The 23,634-nt window shown below is 52.2% G+C and overlaps 1 protein-coding gene across 1 annotated transcript in view; it reads left to right on the top strand.

Annotated features, from left to right (window-relative positions):
• Window positions 1-23,634, top strand: part of GRB10 (growth factor receptor bound protein 10) — a 171,694-nt gene that overhangs the window by 10,442 nt on the left and 137,618 nt on the right. The window contains exon 2 of the mRNA XM_088018287.1: window positions 21,805-21,959. The gene's annotated coding sequence lies outside the window, so the exon portion shown is untranslated. The remainder of the gene's footprint in view (window positions 1-21,804; window positions 21,960-23,634) is intronic.

Below are 23,634 nucleotides of genomic sequence, written 5' to 3'. Positions count from 1 at the left end.
AGGGGTGCATATCCTCAGAAGCGCTGCCCCCAGCCCCATCTCCTGCTGGCCCGCTGGAGTCCAGGATCCTGTAGCCTCTGGGTGTTAGCTGTAAGCTGTAGGACTCGGTGTTATGTAACCGTTTCTAACAATTGTTTAATATGTAACAAGTAATAACTGTATCTAGATAAACCCGTCCACTATCTCTTAGCCAAGTGGTGGGCAGTGGGTCTGGGAGCCAGCTGGAGAAATGAACAGATAAGGGTTTCCAGGGGGGGAAACTGGACCTTTTTCTCTGCTAAGGGCAGATACCGAGGCCTGCCTGGATTTCTTTTATACCTCAGCGACAATATATAGCCGGGTAGAAAAGGCTGGGATAGACACAGCTGGTCACATTGCCCCTTGCTCTCCAAATCCGCCTCCTCCCTGGAGCGAACCTATCTGACGAGTAGGGTGAGGTGTGAGATGTTGGGGAGATTTCACACGCTTGAATTAGCTTAGCCAATCGCTCCAGACACAGGTGGGACTTCCTTGCCCTCGCTCTTAGAACAATCAGATCACCTGTTTCACGCGGTGATTGCCCCTTTGATCATCTGCCATTTGTCAGTTGATGGCAGGAGTCCCTGCCAGGCTGTTGACAGAGGTTTTGTTGGAGGTGCCCGCACATAGCCGCTATTGTCGGTAGAGGCTGCGGTCTGTGGGACTGGACGTCTCATTCCCGCCCCCGAGCCAGGAAGAAACGGTCGCCTTCCCTCACGGTTCTCTGTAAATGTGAAAGGTGGAGAGTCACAGCTGGGATTTGACGGGTGGTGGACCTGAAGAGCTGAGCCTCGGAGTCTGGTTACAAGTCACTGTGAGACCAGGCCCTGCCTTTAGTCTAATGCATGTCTCTGCTTCTGTGCCATTTGCTGGGTTGTCCCTGTGTGTAGGGGGAGAAGGTGTCACATGCCCACCCTTTAGCCTGGGACCCGCGAGCTCTATGTGCTGGGTGGGGGCGGGGGTGGGCGTGGGAGGACTTGTTGGTTTTCCTCTCTGGCACTCGAGAGCATAAAGCTGGTAAAGACCCACAGAAGAAGACTTAGTCCAGATTTGGGGTGCCAGGCAGCCACACGGGGAAGCACGGTTATGGGGGGCTATTAGTGCACAGTGGACTCGGGGCTCGCTGCTGTGCCCCATGCCCCTGAAACAGGGATGGGACTCACTGCCTTGTAGGACCGGGGCGGGGGGGGGGGTGCTAACTGCTGCCGGACGCAGTCCACAGGATTCCTCGTGATTTCACTGTTGCTTTGACGGGAGGTTAGCGGGATTCCAGAATGGTGGAATGGAAGTGTGAGTTAGGTCGTTGCATTTTCTAAGGCTGTCATTCACTCCTTGAGCCATCGCGGATGCGCCACCTAGGCCTGGGTTTCTGAGCTTTTCAGAGAACTTTTTTTGAATTTCTGCTGCAGTCTAATTCACTGATGCTCAACCCCGGTGGTCCCACCAAGGCCAGGCAGCCTCTTTGGGTGTGGACTTGTGATGCAGTAAGAATGCCTTAGGAAAGTCCGCATGGACCAGAACGGGTGTACCTTCCTTTCAGATGGGAGGTGACGCCCTGATAATGCCTGCGTGGAGGGATGGCTAGGAGAGAGCAGGGTTTTCAAGCGGTGACCTCTGAACCAACCCCAGGCCTTGCCCCAATCCATGAGACCAACTTGCAGAGCTGGGATCTGGAATCCCACATCTTGTAAAGCAGCCAGATGATGCGTATGGGCCCACAGCTCGAGCAGGGATGCTTGGTTTAGAAGTCACCCCAGCTCAGGAGCTGTGTTCCAGGCCTGGAACCACCAGTTGGGTCAGAAACTTGGCAGCTCCCACCTGCCAGAATTATTGCCTAATCAGAAGGTCCAGGACAGAGCACTGGGGGTTGGCGGTAGGGCAGTCTGAACCGTGTGGACCCTGGGCGTCTGGGAGAGCATGTGACAGGAGGCCCTTCTTGTTTCTGTGTTTTACCAGACTTAAAAAAATGCTGGCCCAGTCCCAGGGCTCACCCAGCCTCACCTACGCAGGCCACAGAAGCACGCCTGGCAGTTGACATGGCCATACATCACATCCAAAATCAACACGATGCACCGTATTTACTCTTATTTCATAGAATTCATGGGGGTTGGAAATGACTCACAGAGTCCTAGCCCCTCCCAAACCTTCCAAGTAACTGAACCCTTTCCACGAAGGCTTATTCTGATGGATTCGGGAAAAATATTCCCCGTCCCTCGTCCCACGTGGAGCGGGCTCTGCTCCTCCCCAGGCTGGTAGGGGCTGCATTAGGGGGACACGGGGTGCAGTGACTCCCATTAGGGGGCCAGTAGGTGTGTACTGAACCCGTTTGCTTCTCCCTTGCGTTTTGTCCTCTGTCTCCTGGGGCAGGGAGTCCAGGACTGTCCAGAACTTTCCCGGTCTGTGGGGAGCTGAGCTCCAGATGCTCCCGGCTCTAGTCTGCTATCAGGGAGGGAAGGCCGTCCTGAGCGCGTGGATGGGACCTCTAGGTCCCCGCCGGTGCTCTTCCTGCTCATCGTGGTTAACTTCTCTGCGGAATGGTGCTGGCCGCTCGGCTCTGGCCATTTGCCTTTGCCGCCAAGAGGCTGGAAGCTCTCAGCACCTGTTCAGGCGCTCAAGTGGGAGAAGGGCTGTAGGAGCGCGCTGGATGGGTTTGCACAAGGACCCTGGGAGCCACTCACCCAGCAGGTGCGTGCTGCCGCCCCACTCCCCTGAGAATAGTGACGTCCCTGGAGGAAGGGACATCGAGCAGAGGGGTGGCTCCACGATAAAGGAGTGACCCGAACGGATTTTACACTTGTTTTCCTGGAGGGAGCTGGCAGCTGTCAGTATCGACACAGGTTCGGGATTAACAGTGTCCGAAAACTGTACTTAAACTGGAGCATGCGCGTGAGTCCCCGCAGGATCTCGTGATCAGGCCCATTCCAGCTCGGTGAGTCGGAGCCGCACTTCATGTGCTAAGGTCTTCATAACGTTTGTTCCATTCTCTCTCTGGTTTCTTCTCTCAAAATCTCTGAAAAGGCTGCTTGACCCTGTGAGAGGAGAGCTCTTATTACTCATGCTATTACTTAATCTAGGACATCTGCCGGAAATTTTTCAGCCGTTAGCCCTCCGTGATTGTAAATCGCATTCTTAAATTAAGCGTCCACACTTTACTCCGTTATTAAGTATTTGCCCAGAGTCCCACTTTGACATTTACTTGGATTCTGTGGGTTTTATTCGGTGGTTTCTCTTGTGTTTCTGATGAAAGAAAATTAAGTTTGAAGCCTTTGGAATCTTGCAGGGTCTGGAAGCCTTACCTGTCTTCATTGTAGGAGTGCAGGATTTGTGTCCCATTGAGCTTGTAAGCCCTAGGGCCACAAGCAGTGGGGAGAGCCCCTGCCGGTGTCCCCAGCCTGAGCTCTGCCCTCTGGGGGCAGGTAGGGCAGGGTTGTCGCTTCCCGTAAGGGCAGGTGACATGGGAGTAGCTTCTGTCTTACTCACTTGGGAGTCTCTGTTCTGTGTGGCAGGCTGCACTCTGGGCACCCGTTCTTCTTTGTTCTACCTTTTGAAAAATTCCCCCACCGAAAGCTTTCCTGGGATCATGGAGCCTTTGGAATGTTTGTCTTCTTGCCAATGTCTGTTGCTCAGCACAGGCATTGACGGAGCCCACGGGGCTTTGGATGCTATTCCTTCGTCAGCCTTTATCAAGAGTCTTGTGGTGATGTTGGACAGCCTGTGCTTTCCGAGGGCTAATAGATGCCGCAGAGCTAATATTCCTTGGCCAGATGTGCTTGGAAATGTCGGGGTAGATAAAGCTTGTTTCCCGTGGCAGAACTTTCAGAAAATTCAGTTCCACACTCCAAGGGGACAGTGAATTATGGTGGCTCCAAATTTGGTGGTGGGGGGGGCACAATACCCTTTTGTGCTGATTGCACCACAGGGCTAGTCTTTTATAGAGTTCTTTCTTAAAAAACACCCAGCTTTATAGAGATATAATTCACATACTACACAGTTTACCCAATTAAATTTAAAGTATACAAGTCAATTACAATGAGTATATGCACAGATCTGTGCAATTTGTGTGTGTGTGTGTGTGTGTGTGTGTGTGTAGATACATGTAATATATATGATACCTAGTTACTATACTCACAGGTATGTGCAGCTAGCATCAGTCAGTTTTATTTTATTATTTTTAAGATTTTATTTATTTATTTAGAGCGTGAGCTGGGAGAGGGAGAGGGAGAATCTCAAGGCTCTATGCTGAGTGCAGAGCCCATCCCCGGGCTTGATCCCATGACCCTGAGATCCTGACCTGAGCCGAAATCAACAGTTGATCGATCGCTCAACCAACTGAGCAACCCAGGCTCTCCGAGCCACCGGTCAATTTTAGAACAATTCGAGACTTCACGAGGAAGCCTCTGCTCTCTGGTTATAATTCTCATTCCGTCACCCCCACCACCCCTCAGCAACCACTAACCTATTTTCTGTCTCTATAGATTGCCCTGTTGGGGATATGTCTACGAATGGTTTCATATGGTATGTGGTTTTTGGCTTGGCTTCTTTCATTTAGTATTGTGTTTTCAAGATTCGTCCGTGTTCTGGCAGCTCTTGGTACTTCAGTCCTTTTTATGGCTGAACAATATTCTCTTGTATGTATACACCACCTTTTTTGTTTATCCATTCAACTGCCGATAGGTATTTGGGTCCTTACCTTTTGACTTCTGCAAATAGTGCTTTTACAAACATTGGTATACAAGTACCCGTTTGAGTCCCTGCTTTCAGACTTTTTTTTTCTTTTGGTGCATACCTAGATGCAGAATTGCAGGATCTTATAGTAATCCTGTTTTCAGTGTTTCTGAGGAACCACCGTACTGTTTTCCGTAGTGGCTGCACCATTTTGCGGTCCCGTCAGCCGTGGGCAAGTGTTCCAATTTCTCCATGTCCTCATCAATACTTGATACTTCCCGATTCTTTATATTTCTGCAGAATATGTTGGTGGGATTTTGATGGGGAGGGCATTGTATCTGTAGGCTGTTTTGACAGTGCTATCAAGTCTTCCAATCCATGAACACAGGTATATTGTCTTATTACGTCATCATCTTTATATTCTTTTTTTCAAGATTTTACTTATTTATTTGAGAGTAAGAGAGAGAGCATGAGAGGGGGGAGGGACAGAGGGGGAGTGAGAAGCAGGCTCCCCACTGAGCAGGGAGCCTGACATGGGGCTCGATCCCAGGACCCTGAGATCATGACCTGAGCCGAAGGCTGATGCTTAACCGATTGAACCACCTAGGCACCCCTAGGTCTTCTTCGTATTCCTCTAGTAACATTTTAGAGACTTCAGTGTTACAAGTCTTTCACCTTTGGTTAAATTTATTCCTAATTATTGTTCTTGATGCTACTCTAAATGGAATTATTTTCTTAAATTTCATTTTCAGATTGTTCGTTGTATATAGAAAAACAACTGTTGATTTTATATCCTATAACCTTGATGAATTTATTATTTCATTCTCATAGTTTTGTGTGTATATGCAAACTTTAGAGTTTTCTGCATATAAAGTCCCATCATCTGGGAATAGAGATAACTTTAGTTTTTTCTTTCCAATTTGGATACCATGTATTTATTTTTCTTGCCTAATTGTTCTGGCTAGAGCTTCCAGTACTATGTTGAATTGAAATGATGAAAGCAGGCCTCCTTGACTTATCTTTTTTTTTTTTTAACATTTTATTTATTTGAGAGAGAGAGAACGAGTGAGCAGGAGCTGGGGGGAGGGATGGGGGGGAGGGAGAAGCAGGCTCCCACTGAGCGGGGAGCCCAACACGGGGCTGGATCCCAGGACTCTGAGATCATGACCTGAGCCAAAGGCAGATGCTTAACTGACTGAGCCACCCAGGTGCCCTCTCCTTGACTTATTCTTGATCTTAGAGGGAGAGCTTTCACTCTATTGCCTTTGAGTCTGCTGTTAGTTGGGGATTTTTCATATGCGAAAAACTTTATGATGGTTAGAGTTTCCTTTTGCTCTCCTCTGGATGTTTGGTGTCCTCCCAAAATTCATTACGTTGAAATCCTAGTAGGCGGGGGCCTTCAGGAGGTGCTTAGGTCATGAGGGTGGAGCCCTCAGGAACGGGATTAGTGCTTTTATAAAAGAGATCCACAGAGCTCTCTAGCTTCTTCTGGCCTGTGAAGGTACAATGACAAGTCTGTGACCTGGAACAGAGCCCTCCCTCGATAATGCTGGTATGCAGCTCTTGGATTTCCAGCTTTTGGAACTGTGAGCAGTAAGTTCGTGTTCTTTATAAACTGTCCACTGTGTGGCACTTTGTCACAGTAGCCTGGACGGACCAGGACATCTTCTGTTCCTAGGTGAGTATATCATGACAGAGGGATGAATTCTGTCAGGTGCTTTTTCTTGGTCAGGTGAGATGATCATGTCGGTTGTTTCCATTTATTCTATTAATGTGGTATGTTCTCTTGATTGGTTTTTGTAGGTTGAACTTTCTCTGCGTTTCTTGAATAAATCCCGCTGGTCAGTTGTGTCATCCTTTTAATCTACGACTGAAGTCTGCTACCTAACGAAACAGCGTTGCGTTTTGTTGAGGATTTTTGCATCAGTGTTCATCAGCGGTGCTGGTCTGTAGTTTCCTTGGAGTGCGTATTTACTCATTTGACAGAGAGCGAGCCGGGGAGCGGCAGGCAGGAGGGAGCGGGGGAGGGAGAAGCCGGCTCCCCGCCGCGCAGGGAGCCCGACGCGGGACTCGATCCCGGGACCCCGGGATCCTGAGCTGAGCCGAAGGCGGACGCTTAACCTACTGAGCCACCCAGGCGCCCCAGTTGTTAAGTCTTTTGGATGAATTGACCCTATCCTCAGTATAGAACGTCCTTCTTTGTCTTTCTAAGAATTTTCACTTAAAGTGCATTTTGGCCGGTGGTGGTATAGCTATATCCCAACTCTCTTTTTGTCACTGTGAGCATGAAATAATCTTTTTCAGTCTTTTCACTTGGAACCTGATTGTGTCTTTTGTTCTAAAGTGAGTCTCCTGGAAACAGCATATTGTTGGATTATGTGTCTTTATATTTTTCCATCCTGCCAATCTCTGCCTTTTGAGGGTTTAATTTATTTACATTTAAATTACTGATAATGGCCATTTTGCCAATCTTTGTGTGCTTGGGGGGGCGAGTACATCCTACAGATTGCTGTCCTTTGTTTCTCTAGAATCTTCTCATAACTAATGCTTTAAGGAAGGCTACCTCGGTGTGAACATTTGTGGAGTAAGTTATATTTAGAAGAACCTTTTACAAAACGCTGAAACTTGTATTGGTCGTTAACGATGCTCTTGATAGCATAGTCTTGCGGTTGCTATGCTGGTTAGGGGAGAGGTGTTTGCATTTTCTAGCTGACTCCAGCAACTGCTTGGACAAGACATCCTGCTGCTGCTTGAAAAGGAGGTGGTGGTGGATTCCTGGCACTGAGCTTACCTGGCTTGCCTCTGACCCTGCCTTTGACCCTCAGGACAACCCTGCGAGGGAGGGAGAGAGTCTCCCTTCTATGGATGGGGAAGTGAGAGACCTCCTGGTCTTAGGCCTCGTTCAGGGTCAGGCGGGCATGAGTGGATGAAAGGGTTAGACTTGTCCGCATAGAGCTTTGGATCCCAAGTCCCACGTTCTTTGTTCCCCTGAGAAGGGAGAAGGAAGAAGGGAGAGGTGGTGTGTTCCCACCAAAGGCCCACCTGCTTGAATGAATGGGGACGTGTGTGATAAGAGGAAGGACTTCATCCACGCATGTTGCTTCTTTGCTCTCAGCATTTTAAAGATTTTATTTATTTGAGAGAGAGAGAGCATGTGAGTGCATGAGCAGGGGCAGAGGGAGAGGGAGAAGCTGACTCCCCGCTGTGCGGGGAGCCCCACACGACACTCGTTCCCAGGACCCTGGGATCCTGACCTGAGCCGAAGGCAGACGCTTAGCCGACTGAGCCACCCAGGCGCCCCACTCTCTGCATTTTAGATACCAAAGTCACATTCATCTCACAGTGCCTGGCACATAGTAGGTCTTCAGCAAACATTTAATTTCCTTTCCTTGGGGGAGTTTTGTAGGAAAGATCCTGGGTTCTTGACGGTCCCTGGTCTTGGATTCAGAATGATCTAGAAGCAGTGAGGTTCAGGAACACAGGCAATACTACTTTGCCCTGTGCTGTCACATAGTAATCCATTTGCCTTTGCTCGCAGGTGTGGTGGCCGCCTTCTAGTTTTGAGTGTGGCCGCCAAGGCCTTGGGTTTGGCGTGGCCTTTTGGAGGCAGGGAACTGATCTTGTACCAGGCCTCGCACAGTTGTACTCCTTTTTTATTTCTCACAATGTTCGAGGTTGTTGGACGGTTACGAAGGTGGAGGTCGTCATCTGAACGGATGTACGTCTGCGTGGCCATCTCACTTAGCCTCCGTTCCTTCTGGTGTCAAGTGTCGGGCACACACGTGCCACTTGAATTCATTTGGCTTTTTAGGTACCGGTCAGGGTCCGTTTGGGCCTGCAGCGGTGAGCACGGGAGGCTCGGGGCACTGGTGTCTTTCCCCTTGCACGGTAGCGTGTCCTTATGGATAGAAATAACAGGCGTTACAAAGGTCCTTGCCCCATTTAGCAGAGTCAGTCTTACGTTCTCCGGTCAGGATAGATCCCCTTTTCCTTTAAGCGTGTGCTCAGTCCTGGGAGGTAACCCTGCAGCGGGCGAGAGAGTGGGGCGCTGTTTTCCCCGGGAGACACTGTGTCCCCCCCTGCCCCCCACAGTGTGTCCCTTCCGGCTGTGGGCTCTGGTCTCCCACGTCAGACAGTTTAAACCCAAGGAGAGGAGCAGCTGGGACCAACGTTATGGAGAACGTGTCTGGGTGGAGATCTGTGCAGGTGCCCTGGGTGCCCTGAGCGCATCGTCAAGTTCAGGCCCAGGTTTCTCACAGGAGAGGCGGAGGGCAGATGGTGACACTCCGCTTTGCAGTGCAGGAGCCCCAGGGAGGCTGCCCATCCTGCAGAACTCTGCTAGAAAACTGGAAATACTGGACGTGTGACATTTTCTCTCTGACTGTCCCTGTTTGGTGGCTTATTCAGGAGGCAGGGAAGAATGTTCTGAATGCTTCCAGCTGTGCATCTTGCCAGAATCCCACAGGACAGGCCTATGGGGAGCACAGTTAAGCAATTACTCTTCAGAGGTGACGACCCTTGGGCTCCCCACCTCGGATCTGCCCCGCCCCCGCCCCCGCAGGGAGTGCCCTCATTTATTTTCATGGCCCTGTCTCAGGTGAACAGTTCTGAAACCCAGTATCATTGTTCGTGAAATCTTTCCTGATTGACCGAGTCTCTAAGGGCTCTTGTTCCCCAAGGGCCTTGGTTTGCTGTGTGAGCCTGGTTGGTGGTGGTGCAGCCTGCCCCGGGGGCATCCCCTTTACCTCCTGGGGCTGCTCGGGCCTTGGAGGCTGTGGGCCTCCCAGGTTCGCTCCCAGGACCCGCTTCACACCCTTAAAAGTGACTGGCGACCCTACAGAGCTTGTGTTTTTGTGACCGTGCATATTGATCTTGGCTGTTGCCAAAACAGAGACACATTTACAAAATACTTATTCCTCCATAAAAAGAAGAATAAATCGGGGTTGCCTGGGTGGCTCAGTCGTCAGGCGTCTGCCTTCGGCTCCGGTCATGATCTCGGGGTCCTGGGATCGAGCCCCGCATCGGGCTCCCTGCTCCGCGGGAAGCCTGCTTCTCCCTCTCCCGCTCCCCCTGCTTGTGTTCCCTCTCTCGCTGTGTGTCTCTCTCTCTGTCAAATAAATAAATAAAATCTTAAAAAAAAAACAATAAATCTGTTATATGTAAACATAAAGGCTATGTCTTAAAAAGTTAGCTGTGTTTTCAAATAAAAAATGTAATGAGAGTGTCATCATTTTACATTTTGTAAATCTCTTTAAGATCCGGCTTAACAGAAGGTGCCTGGGTTCTCGAACCTGCTTCTGCATTCAGTCACGTGTCTTGTGGCCTCTGGGACACCCCAGTGTGCACTCAGGAGGGAGAGGCCCTGGGTTAGTATCCTGAAGGTGGTTTTGATGTTGCCCTTGGCATGTGAGGTCAGTCAAGATCAAGGCTCCCGTGAGAGACTGCTGCAGGTGGAGATGCAGATGCGGGGTGCAGCCGGGGTGCTGGGATGCTGGGGTCTCTCCCTGGTGAGGACCCTGTGGCGCATCTCTGTGTCTCTTGTGTCCTCTGTAGCTTACGGACACCCTGAAGACGGCCCCTAGTTGTTGAGCACCAGATGAGGTGGGGAGCCCAGGTCTTCTGTCTTCTGGTGTATTCGTATACTTTCTAGGGCTACAGTATGGACGCGGTGGGGAGATGCTGGTGCCAGCAGCTGGTGCCCCCTCTGTGTGCATTCACTGATGGGTCAGCTTGGCAGTGGGATGTAGATAGAAGCGCTGCGCAGCCCGAGTCCAGGGCTGTGAGACGTCGTGGTGAGGGCCTGGCTGCCCAGATCGTAGGGCAGAGCTCCTGGCCACTGTCCTGTTTCCCCACGGGAAACCCAGGTGTCTGCAGAGGAATCTGAGACAGGCGTCACACTGAGCGCCCCCCCCCAGAGTGCTTCGGGACAGGAGTGAGACCGGCACTTTGTACCGGCGGAGCAGAAGGTAAGCTTACAGGGGAGAGGGGCAGAGTGACCCGGCTCTGTCCCTCCTCTGACCTGGCCGAGCTGCCTGCAGAAAGCCCGGGGCCCCCTAGCCTCAGCCAGCACTCAGACCCGGAGCCTCGGAGTCGGGGCGGGTGAAGCCAGCCAGGAGCTCACCGTGCGGACAGACGGACTCCAAGCAAAGGGTGATGTGGTCCTGGCTCTGCGACCTGTTTTTCTCTGTCAGCTTACACTTTTTGTTCACAATGCATCTGATGCCAAATGTCAGCCCTCCAAATCTCCAGACACCAGTGGGGGTGTCCTGTAATTCCGTGCGGTTCCGACACTGCCCCCCCGCAATGGGCTATAGGGCTCGAGACTGCGCCAGAAAGGGGCCCTCACTTCAGATGCCAGCTGAATCCCAAGCCCCCGTACTTCTGACCAGATGAATATAGAATGGGGATGCAACCCCCTTCTTAGTTTGGTAGTTTGCTAGAATGGCTCATGGAATTCAGGAAGGTACTTCACTTACACTTGTAGGTTTGTGATAGAGGCTACAACTCAGGAACGGCCAGATGGAAGAAACACAAAGAGCAAGGTGTAGGTAAAGGGGGGCGCGTGGACCTTCCGTGTTCTCCCTGGGGGCTCCCAGCACCCCAAAGAGCTCCCGCATCTTGAAGCTCCCTCCCACCCTAAAGGATGGGGTTTTGTGGAGGTTCCGGTAGGTAGGCACAATTCATCAGCTCATTGGCCATTTGCAGTTAGCTTAGTCTCTAGCCCTGTCCCTTCCCTGGAGGTCACTCAGCCTCTAGCCCCTGTCCCTTCCCGGGAGGTCACGAAGGTGGGGACAGTTCCACATCCTAACCATGCCTGGTCTTTCTGGTGACCATCCATCTCCCATCCTGAAGGTGTCAGGGGGTCCCAGCCACCTGCTTCATTAGCCTATAAGACACTCATCACTCTGGAGCTTCCGGGAGTTGTAGGAGCCGTGTGCCGGGAACTGGGACAAGGACCAAATATTTGTTGACTATCCCATGCAGGTGATGCATGACAAGCCATAGAGCATATCCGGGCTGTTGAGCACTGGTCAGCTTGGGAAGTGTGAAGGGGAGGCCGGGCACGTGAGCATTACGTGATCTCTGTTGGCAAAGGAAAAGCATTTCAGTCGCTGACGCAGGTGAAGGATGGATTCCTTTGCAGGTCTCCACGCCAGCTTCCCTCCTGTGAGGCCTCCTGTAGGGTGCGGTGGCTCCCACCTCTCTGGGCATTTGGCATCTCAATCGTGGAAGGTAATAGAATTCTGAAAGGATTTAGATTACCTTTAGTAATTCTTATAGGAGACCTTTTTTTTTTTTTTCTTTTTTAAGATTTATTTTAGAGAGAGGGAGTACGGGAAGGGGAAGGGGCAGAGGGAGATGCCGCTGAGCACAGAGCCTGTCCTGGGCCTCGATCCCACGACCCTGAGATCAGGACCTGAGCCATATGACCAAGAGTCGGACGCTGCACCGACTGAGCCACCCGGGCGCCCCTACGGGAGGCCTTTTGAAGTTCGTCTGTCGTGACGGTTTTCATAGCTCTGATCACCAGGAAGAGGAAGATTGAATACTGGAGTATGAAGTGTGGGTTTCAGTTGGTGGAGCTGAGGTCCGGGTTAGCTTTCCAGTGGAAGACCCCGCCTTGTCCCCAAGACTGCATTGACGTGAGGACCACTGGAAATTTTGAGGTGCATTCACGTCTCCTTTTTAAAGATTTTTATTTATTTATTCGAGAAAGCGAGAATGAGAGAGAGAGAGCACATGAGAGGAGGGAGGGTCAGAGGGAGAAGCAAGCTCCTTGCTGAGCAGGGAGCCCGATGTGGGACTCGATCCCGGGACTCCGGGATCATGACCTGAGCCGAAGGCAGTCGCTTAACCAACTGAGCCACCCGGGCGCCCGCATTCACGTCTCCTAAGCGGCGGGCTCTGTGTAGCATGGTTTGCTGGCAACAGCAGCTGTCCCCCCGCCCCCCGCCCCATGGGTAGGTTTCTGCTCCTCTGACTGTGAGTGGGGCTCTGCTTTGTCCCTTTGCCTCTGGGCCCGGGGCGGGGCAGACTTTCCCAAACAGGAGGAGGACCTGCTCTCGGGTCAAGGATGTGTGACTAGCTGGGATTCCTTAGAGAAGTGACCAGTTGTGTAGGGCTGTTTCCCACGCGGATTAGCAGCAGCTGGGCGTCCCCTGCTAGACACCTGAGGACGAGTTCACTTGGGATGGGTTTCCACATGCTCATGCCAGTTTTTGCAGAACGGATAAAACCAGTGATCGGCCATGCATGCCACAGACTGCTTTTCTTCCCCTGTTTTCCTTGCGGGGTGTGGACCAAGGCTTGGCCACACTCCTGCGTCTTGCGTCGACTGCCCCAAGAAACCAGGTTAGGGACCAGCTTGTTGAGAGTGCTCGTCAGGATGGAGGCTGTCGTGAGCACTCAGTAAATGTTTATGGAGCCAATCAAGGAAGAAGTCATGACTTCAGGACAAAGGTCAACGTGGAATGATTGTTAGAGAAGGTAACGCAAGCCATTCGGTGCCTGCCGGGAACTCCTGGGCTTACAAGAGCCTTAGGACGGTGTCCCGAGGAAGATCGCCAAGTGTTGCTCAGTGATCTGCCTGTCACTGGACAGCCACCTGTAAGTGGGACGGGCGATGAGAGGCCGCCCGCCCAAGGGCGTCTGTGACACAGCTGCTTCGTCTGATGTTCGGGAGGCAGGAGACCTTTTTTTTCTGTTCTCTTTTCCTTTCCTTTCCTTTCTTTTTCTTTTTTCTTTGTCCTTTCCTTTCCTTTTTTCCTTTCTTTTCTTTTTTTAAAAGATTTTATTTATTTATTTGAGAGAGAGCAAGAGAGAGCACACAGGAGGGGGCAAAGGGCAGAGGGAGAGGGAGAAGCAGGCCTCCCGCTGAGCAGGGAGCTCGATGCGGGGCTCGATCCCAGGACCCTGGGACCATGACCTGAGCCGAAGGCAGACGCTTAACCACTGAGCCACCCCGGGGCCCCAAAGCAGAAGACTCCTCCACCCAAAGAGCTCTCACTCCCAGCCCTGACAGGAGCAGGTGCCGAAGGCCCTCCTGGCACCGATAAGGAGCCTGAGGTTCAGAGAGCATCGCGGGTGTTTCCACCACTTGCTCAGCGGGTCTCCCGAGTCCTAGGCAGATGGAACAGGGTCAAGGGGAGCAGACGCGGGCTCCTGGCACATGACAAGGGAGTGAAGCAGTGGACGGGGAAGGACAGAGAGATGCGGGCTTGTCACCCTGCCACGGGTCGCGTCCACGAAGAGAAGACGACGGGTCTGTCGCGTCCTGTCAAAGTGGGCTCACTGGGAGGTGGAATCTAAGAGATGCACCTTGATAGGCTCGTGTAGGAACTGTTCTTCAGGTCCTAAGGTAGACTCTGAGCAGGGCCGCAGGGTCCTCGAGAGGGAACGGCTTGGGGGGGCCGCCACCCTGCGACTCTCGAGTGGAACCGGCAGGCATGGCGGCCGGCTCTGTGTGTCTGAGCAGAACATTCTGCGTTCTGCAGAGAGTCGCTGAGCCCGTGTTTCCTGAGCTGCTGCCCGTGTGGCCAGAGGCGGTCTGGTTCAGGGAGGAGTGTGAGACTGTTCGGTCGGTGCAGGGGGGGGGTATTTAGAGCTACAGAGGAATTCCCCACCCCCCTCCCCCGCCTTGAGCAGTGTGGTGCTGGGGCTGGGCACTCAGTCCGTAGGCCACCCTTGTCTCCGTCTGCTCGGGCCTGCCCTAACGGAGTAGCACAGACCGGGGGCTTAGTCAGCACACACTGACTTCTCACAGTTCTGGAGGATGGGTCGAGGATCTGGCTCTGGCCGATTCCCTCTGTGCTGAGGGCTCCCTTCCTGGTGTGCAGGGGGCCCCTCCTCACTGTGTCTTCACGTGGTGGGGGGACGGGGGGAGGGGAGGGGGGAGGGAGAAGATGGGGGGGAGCTGTTGGAAGGGCCCAGCGGGGCTTGAGAAGGGCTAAATACAAGGAGAGAGCTAAAGGCCACTGAAGATTCATACTGCTAGACTTGATAAAAGTAATAAAAGGTGATTAGATTGTTGACTGTAGCAGTTATTTTCTATGCCCAGATGCTGGGCCGGGTTCCGGGCTGGTCAGACCCTCCGGCATCTCCGTTGTCCTTGGTAGAATCTGGACTCCCTGCACTGAAGGCGCATTTTTTCTTACACGTGTTTGTAACACTTTATCCCCCAAACCTAGAGCCTCCAGTTGTTCCCTACAGGGGGTATTGAGTGGTACTGAGGAGGAAAGGTGATTGTCTTTCGCATGGAAGGTTCTGGAGGTGGGGGGGCATGGGACCGTGGGGCATGCCCCGTGATTTGGGCTGTTCTCGGGGCGGTGATAGGCACCCACACAAGACTGTTTCCCACAGATTTCCTCTGTGACGAGGGGCGAAATCTTAACCTGTGGTTGGTGGTGCCTCGCTCAACATCACTCAAAATCCCATAGCACAGTTTCTCCACAAATTGGAGCGTCTTCACTTATTTTCCTCTTTCTCTTGTTGGCTTTTTTTTCTAACTTCCTGAGGGAAGAAAGAAAATGCAGAAGGAAGGAAGGAAAACAAAACAAAGAAAATAGAGGGGCATTTCTAGAAGCTTCTGGGCTGTTCTCGGTTCATGTGACTGGCCCACAGCACTTAATGGCCTCATTGTTTTCCGCGGAGAGCTGTGATTTCTCTGGAATTCCTAGAAAGGGGAGCGGGCAGAGCCAGCCACAGGGTGAGGGAAGGAGACTGTGCTTGAGCGTCACGAGGGACTCAGGTGGGGCTTTGGGGTGAGGGGTGGGAAGAGGGGAGAAGCAGCAGGACCACTGGCCCGAAACCTGACAAAAACACTTTTGACTAGGGAGATCAACTTTAAAATTACGTGATTCCTGTTCCTTCTTGCAAACACCCGGACCCAGAGTCTGTAGAATGGAGCGAAGGCCCCGGCTGCGCCCTCTGAGCCATTAGTTGGCCTCCCTGCCGGTCGCTGATGGTCTGTGTCCTCCTGGGTCCTTTCCTGCCGTTAACTCAGGTTGATTTGTGGACCTGGTTGTCACTTCCCCCTTCCGCGAGACTAGCCCTTCCCTCCTCCTCCTCAGCTCCTTTCCTCCTTGATCTCTGCCTCCACCTGGGTCAGGGCTGCCTTTGGCCAGTTCCGTGAGAAGCACCTTTTTGGGATTTGCATCATTTCATCCTTGTGGGAGGGAACCGGAAGGAGAATTGAGCCCACAGAACGGCTGGCTGTGTCTGCAGGGCCAGAGGAGCAGGGCCGAGCAGGGTCTGGGTGCGGAGCGGGGAGTGTCTGAGCTCCTGGAGGAGGCTGGTGGGTGAGGCGAGCTGTGGGTCCGAGGGGAGGCAGGCCCCCTGGGTCAGGCTGCTGTTGGGGGGTGTCCAGGTGTATCTGAAGCCAGCTTGAGAGGGGGCGCGGGGGGCAGCGGGTGCTGAGGCTGGTTCTAGGTCGGAGGAGCGCAGCGGCCTGGTGTCGGCAGCAGAGACGGGAGGAGGGTAGTGGGTGGATTTCTTATGCTCCTGTAGCCAGAGCACCTGTGCCACTGGATGGCAGGCGTGGGAGGGAGGGCCGAGGACTGGGGGGACTTGGTGGGTTGTGCCAAGCAGGGGAGGGGGACAGGGACAGGTGCATTTGCCTTGCTTCCAGTTATTTTTTCTCCCCAAGGTTTTTGCTTGTCCTTTGATTTTGCAGAGAGGGCTGGGTGCCGTGAAGGAGTTGGATTTTCCTTCCTGGCTTCCAGGGTGAGAATCTTGCTTGGGAAGATCTTCCTCGTCCAGATTTCGTAACGTTATTCTTCCGTGCCTTCTCTTACTATGTTTCATGATGATTAAGTCATTCATCTACCAGGAATGGTGGGCGGTGAAGATCCGCCTGTGTCTTAACTGAGCACCAGTAGACCCTTATCCTGGATCCTAATTTTCCTTCTTCTGTGGTCACTCAGCTCCACCCGGATCCTCTTCTGTTCTGTGGACTTCTGTGTCTGTCCTGTGCCTGTCCAACTGCCCCCAGGCAAGCCGCGGGTCCCTGGCAGACCTGGGGTGTCGGCTGGGGGTGCACCCCCCCATTTCCTGGGGCAGGAGCAGCGAGGGGAGGGCTTCCCTTCCCAGAAAGTGCTGTGTTTGCACCTTGGCGTCTTCTTTCCGATTTCTTGTAGGTTCTTCACCAGAGTTTCTGGGTTTTCGTCGGGATCTCGGTACGTACTTCTTAAGTACGTTAGTTCTGTTGCTTCTATGAATAAAACCACTTTACCGCTATACTTTGTAACCGGCTTGGGGCTGTTGCCTGAAAGACTGAGGGCTGGGGGGGGGGGGGTCGCTCTGGGATCCCGACCTTATTAAATGCTGACAGGAGCTTGGCCTACAGCTGGTGTTCCTGAATTTCCTCTGTAAATAACGCTGGCTTCTTAGCTCTTTCTAGACAACTTCTGCGCCTGGTTTCTGTTTTGTACCTTGCTGTATCATCTAGGGGGGTGACCTAGGGGCTTGCTGTCATCTGGGCTTGCTGGCCCTAATTTTAAGGGCAAGGTTACTGGTGCCTCCTCATTATGTAGGCCACTTGGCTGCTGGATGTTTCTGGTAGATGCTTTCATTAGGTCAAGAGTGTTCCCTCTTTTACACCCCATCTCTGACCTGCAAATCACTGGCAAGCAGGGGAATTCCCCCCTCCCCGCCCGCGTTATCCTCTGTGCTTGGAATTTCAGGCTCTTATTTTGGACCTTTTTTTTTTTTTCCTTCTCTAAAATAAAATGATAAAATATGCTCCAAACAATGTGATCCAAAAGAACAAAAAGGAGGAGAAACGTGGTAAAGGAGTGCCCAAATTTTTCTATTCTCTTCTTATCCTACAAATGCTGTTCATCAACAAAATAATAAAATAGGTGGGCCAGATTCAAATGCGTGTTGATTCAGTTCTGGCTCTTCCATTTCTTGGCTGTGGGAGCTTGGGAGGTACTCATTGTATCCCAGCCTTGGTTTCTTCATCCCTGAAATGGGATAATGATTCTGCTTTGAAGGATTGACAGTATATCTGTGTTCTTAAGTAAGGACCATTCATTTTTCCATTTCATTATATGTCTTCTCTACATTTACTTGTTTCAACATAATCCTCAAAACCGTTTGATTAGTGGTCTTTGAGCATCTGGTGAGACGTGTGACCTGTGACAGGCTGTCAATCAAGGTGGCTCTCATCGCCATCCGTGGGCATCATGGCCATCCCCTTCATCCTCCGCGGCATCAGCAGGACCGTCTGGGAGAGCTGGTCAACCCTGGAATTCCAGCCCCGCGGATCCTGCGTGCCAGGCTGTGGAAGCTTGATGATTTGGCCATGTTCTTACTAGGATGCTTCATGGAGCACGTGATGCAAATCCGAACACTCCTGTTGGTCAGCCCCACTCTTTCTGATGAACCCTCTTGCATGTAAGCTCTGTGCCGGTACCAAACTATTTTAACTATTTTTGCTTTATAATTTACTCTGAGATGAGAGTAACTCTCCCTTAATGTGCTATAGTCGGTGGTCTCATGATTGATCTTGTTAGTTTTAATGCATTTAGATGGATAACCGCACCTCATTTACAAAACTAGCTTTCGTTTCCTCAGTTGATTGCTTTGAAGAGCATCTTCCCATTTGGGAGCTTTGCATGTTTCCATTAGTCCAGGTCTCTTCCATGACTCAGGCAAGTGGCGTCGTTCTTTAGTTTACGCAGGGCTGTTCTTCTGTTCTTGGGACTGAGCTAAAACGTGCGTGTGTGTGTTGGCTGTTCACCCATTCTCCGGGCGGTCACGGTGTCCGTGGGCGCGTGCGTTTACCCTGTCCCTTGCTGTCCCGCTGACCTTGGCTGTCGAGGGAAGTCTCCTGTGTCTTTCCAGGCGGCAGCCCCCCGTCTTGCTGCATGTCCAGTCGGGGAGGCCTCGGGCAGGGGTCCTTTGGATAGCCCATCTTCGAGCTTGCTCGGTGGCTCCTGGAAGCCCCACGGTGAGGACTGGTAGGATTGTTGGTTCTGCCTGACTGTGGAGTTGAGAACCCCGTTCTGGGCCCAGGCGTACATTTTGATTAAGTCGGGGCGGTTTCTGTGATGGCAGCCAGTTGGGATGGGACCCCCTGACCTGGGCCAGCTTGCCATCCCTGTGGGAGCCCCTGAGGGTCTGCTGGTGGACGGGCCGCAGAGGGAGGGCCTTCCTGGGCACGGGCCATGGAGCCCCTGCTGCATTGTGCTGAACGCTTCCTGGGTGTTGGGTGGTTCGAGAGGACGACGTTGGCATTCGGGTGCGGCCACTTTCCTTTGTCGTCACATTCCGCCCTCTCGGCCAGGGAGGTCACGATGGCATTTCTGGCTGTAGGAACACCCACTAAAAGTGGTCTGAGCTGTAGAATTTCGGAATTTTGGCTTAATTTTTGCTTCTCTTTTAAAGGCTATCCTCAGGTTCCGGCGCTAGCGTTCTGACATTTTATAAGGACTTTTCCTTGACTTCCATTCCATTGATCTCTTTCTCAATCTGTCTTTCTCAATTTGCTGTCGCAAGTGGAGTCCGCTATCCGTACAATATTGAATTTGTTTTTTTTAAATTAAGGGCATTCAGTCCCCTTTTGCGAAGGCATAGACTGTTCCAGAGCAGTGTGGCCGCACACGCTGAATATCCTCGTCACGGAAGGTGGGATTTGTTGAGTGTCTAAATAGTCACTGTTATGTCTCTAAATATTTAGTGCGCGAAAGCTAGACTGAAGGAAAGATTAATACAAACTCTGGGAGTTTGGGAAGATATCCCAGATGCTACACAGAAATCAAGGGGTCCTTTGTTTCTGACATACTTTGGAAGTCAGTAAAGACGTTTGGTTTTGCCCAAGTTCATGCACATAGGATTTCAAAGTTCACGTCGTGTCTGATGGGGAGCCTGCAGGGGACGCGCTGTCTTGATTGACGGGCGAAGGGTGCAGCGTGTCGGCGACTCTGTTCGGTGTCAGCACCCCAGCAGTGGCTCCGCCGGTGTTGGTGACAGTGGCCGTGGGTGAGGACGGGCTGTTGCTCGCAGAGCCTGGAGGCTTGTTCGAAGCACGGGCTCTGTGCCTCTTGCTTGGTCCTGCTGTTGATGAGGACGCCTCTCAGTAGATCTGCCTGCTCACCACGTTCAGAAATCATCCTGTCTTTGTTCTGTCTGCTGGGAAGTTCAATATCCACTTTCTTAAAAATAGAAATGGTCGAAGTGGCGATGAGTTTGACAAGCAACTGCGTGTCATTTTTCTCACGTGGTAGATGAATTTATGTTGCCCATTGTAAAATAAGGCAAACCTCCCGAGCGTATGTTGCAAATTTAAAGGCCTATGCAGAAAAGACGCATTTGGAAGCAGTCGTGGGGCATTTGGATCAGAATCCAGGGGAAGACTAGTTTCTCTGGAAAAGATGGGAAATGTCTCAGAATTTCAGGAGCAGAAGTGTTATGTGACCCAAGTCCCGTTTTCCCACATTCCAGTCCATTGTCATTTCAAAGACCCTCGTTCTCATTTGACCATTCACTTTTTTTTTTTTTTTTTTTTAGTTTGTGGTCAACTTCGCTACTAGAATTTAGAGATGTTGCACTGGACATAATTGCTATAATCTGTTTCAGACTTGCACATTCTTTGAGAGGGAGAAAGCAGGTGCCCTCACTAAAAATGCCTTTGCGTCGACGGGTGATGTTCAGTGTTGAGCAGGCACATAATCCTGTATCCTGCGTCCCCCTTTCGGTCCTAAGATCGGCATCCTGTCTGAACACCGGCAGGCTTGCTAGTGGCCAAGTGTCTAGCACCTGATCGTGGGGGAACTGTGATGCGTCATGGTTCATGTCTGGCATATTCCTTTAATATTTACCGTATGTTGGGTCCTACATCTTTACAGGCTCATTTCTTCCTCTTAAAAGCTCTACGTGGAAGAAAAAAGAAAAAAAAAAAACTCTAGATGGAGATACTGTTGTCATGTTGATTTTGGAGCGGGGGCCTCAGAGGCTTAGTGCCTCCCCCCAGATGTCACCTGCTGAGACAGGGTGGTGTCAGGAGATAAGAGGCTCTCTGGCTCTTGCGCCTGATCCCTGGCCATTGTGCTCCATGCTGGCTTTCTAGTAAGTTCGAGGTCCATGACTTCTTCCTTATCACGTCAGAGGCAGGGCAGGGTTTATTTCCACTGTGGAGCGATCAGGAAGAATTAGTTTAGGGCTCTGTTCCCCCCACCAAGGGCACCCACGTCGCAGCCCGTGGACCAGCTCAAACACAGAGGCAGCAGCTCTGATGAAGACTCTCCTGGACTCACGCTGGCTCTGTGCCGATCGCCCCACTGAGTCCCCGTGGGAGTATGTTGCATTTGACCTGTGAAGAGTCAGTGGCATCCCGATGTGATGTATTACGCTCCTCGGGGAGGTGGGCTCTCCGCGCACTGTCCTGCAGAGGAAACTGTAGGGGAGCGCCCAGGTGACTAAAAACTCACCTCCAGCTCAGCCACGCTTTGGCTTGGTCCTGACACTGTCCTTCGAGCCTAGAGCAATCCTCCTGCTCATCCCTCAGGAAAGATGAGTTGCATGAGGGAATCAAAGCAAGTAGCCAGGATTCAAAGGGCAGGTCCACCTGCTTCTGCCCCCTCCTGTTAAACGTGCGTGCACCGTGTTCCGCGGAGCCTTCTGCACTGGGGGGCTGGTACCTGGGCTGAGCTGGAGGAGGGTCTATGTGGGGTGGGGTGAGGGCTGTATTCTGGGAGGACCCTGGGAAGGATGTGGGCTTTGATCTGGGCTTGAAGCATGAATTACAGGTGAACTTGGCCTTGCAAGAGGGCAAAGGTCTGTGCATTTGTACCCCGCCCGCCTCGGGGGCACTTGCTTTTCCTGGGGGTGGGGGGGACACATGCAGACTGCGGCCTGGGACCCAGAGCTGCGTTCCTTGCTTCTCTGGTCTCTGGTCTCCGCAGGCATCTGTCTCTGCAGTCCGTTGACATGGCAACTAGAAGCCTACTCCTCCTGGACTTCTTTCTCGTTCTGCTCTTTGAAGAATTTTTAAATTAAATCTCCTTGAAAAAAAAGATATCCTGTGTGTCTGTTTTAAAAGATTTTAGTCTTGGGTGCAGAGCATAAAATGCAGGTTTGCGTAAGTTCCGCATGTTCAGTGACTGCCTCTTTGACTTTCAGCTTTGGAGTTGAGTGAGCACCATGCTGAGCCGGAGCAGGGAGCCGTGGGGAGCGCGGGCGCCGTGACCGTGACCGGCAGCTGGTTCTCACCTGAGTCCTCTTGGTTAAGCTGAGGCGGCTGCCAAGCCACCCGAGCCCGGGCAAGCCCCTGACAGGTAAGGTCCGTTGGGTTTTCACTGGTGTGTAGGATTCTCTCTTAGTAGGAGAATCGTCTGTTAAATATTGATTAAGCCGAGATCAATAAATGCTTGCCGTTGCAGGCCTGGGCATAACAATGGCTCCTTTATTCTGGGGTTTCTGCAGGGAGTCTGTGCACCTGTCTCTCCATGGCCCCTCTCCGCTCCTTTGCTCACTGGGCTGAGGTGGGTGGCCCGAGACCTCTCCTCGCTGGGCCTCAAGTCGGGCTCTGCAGACCACCCTTCATGCCCGCTGTGCAGGCGCCTCTCCCTCTCCAGCCCCCCTTGGTGTTCTGTCAAGAGCGGGTGATGCTACCTCCTGGGTTGTCCTGAGATGTGCATATGAGCCCTCAGAGGTTCGCAGCTGTTGTGTTTGGTAACAGGCCAGAACGGAAGCAGGGGGAGGGGGGGCGGCTCTTGACTCAGGCCTTGTTTGCCAACACCACTTGTGTGGGTCTGCCCCACCTTAGCCCTGATATTGGGGGCCCATCAGTAACAAAGGTCCGGGGCAGGTGTTGGCACGTCCTCTTCTCAGTGCTGCACCTGGGCACGGACCGTGTCTTTTGTCCCAGTCGGCTGGGGTGTGGGGATCTTATCATTTTCTCTGTGGGTATATTAGTCGGGGAACCGAGGCCGGAACAGTGTTCCAGCAAATGCGCCCGCTTGAGCCTTTGCTCCCAGGGACGACGGTGGGTGTGGGAGAGTGTGTCGGTCGGCTCGGGCTGCCATAGCGAATACCCCAGCCTGGGCGGCTTGAACCACAGATGTGTATTTTGGCTCGGCTCTGGAGGCCAGAAGTCCGACATCAGGGTGTCAGCAGAGACGGTTCTTTAGCAGGTGGCTTTAGCCTTTCTCTCTGGCACGAAGTCGGCCGCCTTCTCCCTGGTCCTAGCTTGACGGTCTCCCTTTTGTGTGCCTCTGTGTCCGAATCTCTCTTTCTTATAAGGACGGGAGTCCTCTTGGATTAAGGCCCACCTATCACCTCATCTGACCTTAATCACCCCTTTGAAGACCCTTTCTCCAAATACAGAACATTCCGAGGCTCTAGGGTTAGGGCTTCATTCAGCATGGGAATATCTGGATTTAGCCCCTAACAGAGGGGCTCCCGGGCTGAGGAATTGGGGTCCACAGTCCTTGGGACAAGAGTGCTGGCCTTTCTCTCCAGCTTGCCTACTTTATGCGGCCTCCTTCCATGACCCTTGATGAGCTTGGGTTTTCCTAAACTGTCTACAGCGCAGAACAGAAGGGTCTTGCTTAATTGGGTTTATTCACAGACCCTTCTCGAGCGTCAGCCTCGTGGTAGATGCCGAGTGACATTTTACATGTCCTGTTTCAGCCTCAAAAGGTACAGGTTTCGTGTTTCTTTCTCTCTGGATAGCTAGCTTGACCATTGAGTTTTTATTCTGGGCTGTGGTTTCTTCCGCTGTGAGCCCGCACAGAGAAAACATCCCCCACATGGATTTGGGAGTAGCTTCTCCTGCTCCCACTCCCCATTCCTCCAAGCGAGGCTCACATCCTGTGAACCATGACCTCCTCAAACTTCTACCGCCCTCCTGGAGGACCAGCGCCATCAGGATGCACTGTTTGTTGCAAAACAGAGGCCCCTGACCCTCTTTGTCACAGCAGAGTTGATGAAGAGGAACAGGCGTGCCCT

This window comes from Eumetopias jubatus, unplaced genomic scaffold, assembly GCF_037043125.1.
Source record: "Eumetopias jubatus isolate StellerSeaLion01/CBP00866 unplaced genomic scaffold, mEumJub1_p1.0 scaffold_14, whole genome shotgun sequence".
NCBI classification, from domain to species: Eukaryota; Metazoa; Chordata; class Mammalia; order Carnivora; family Otariidae; genus Eumetopias; species Eumetopias jubatus.
This window is presented reverse-complemented; position numbering and strand designations above follow the sequence as displayed.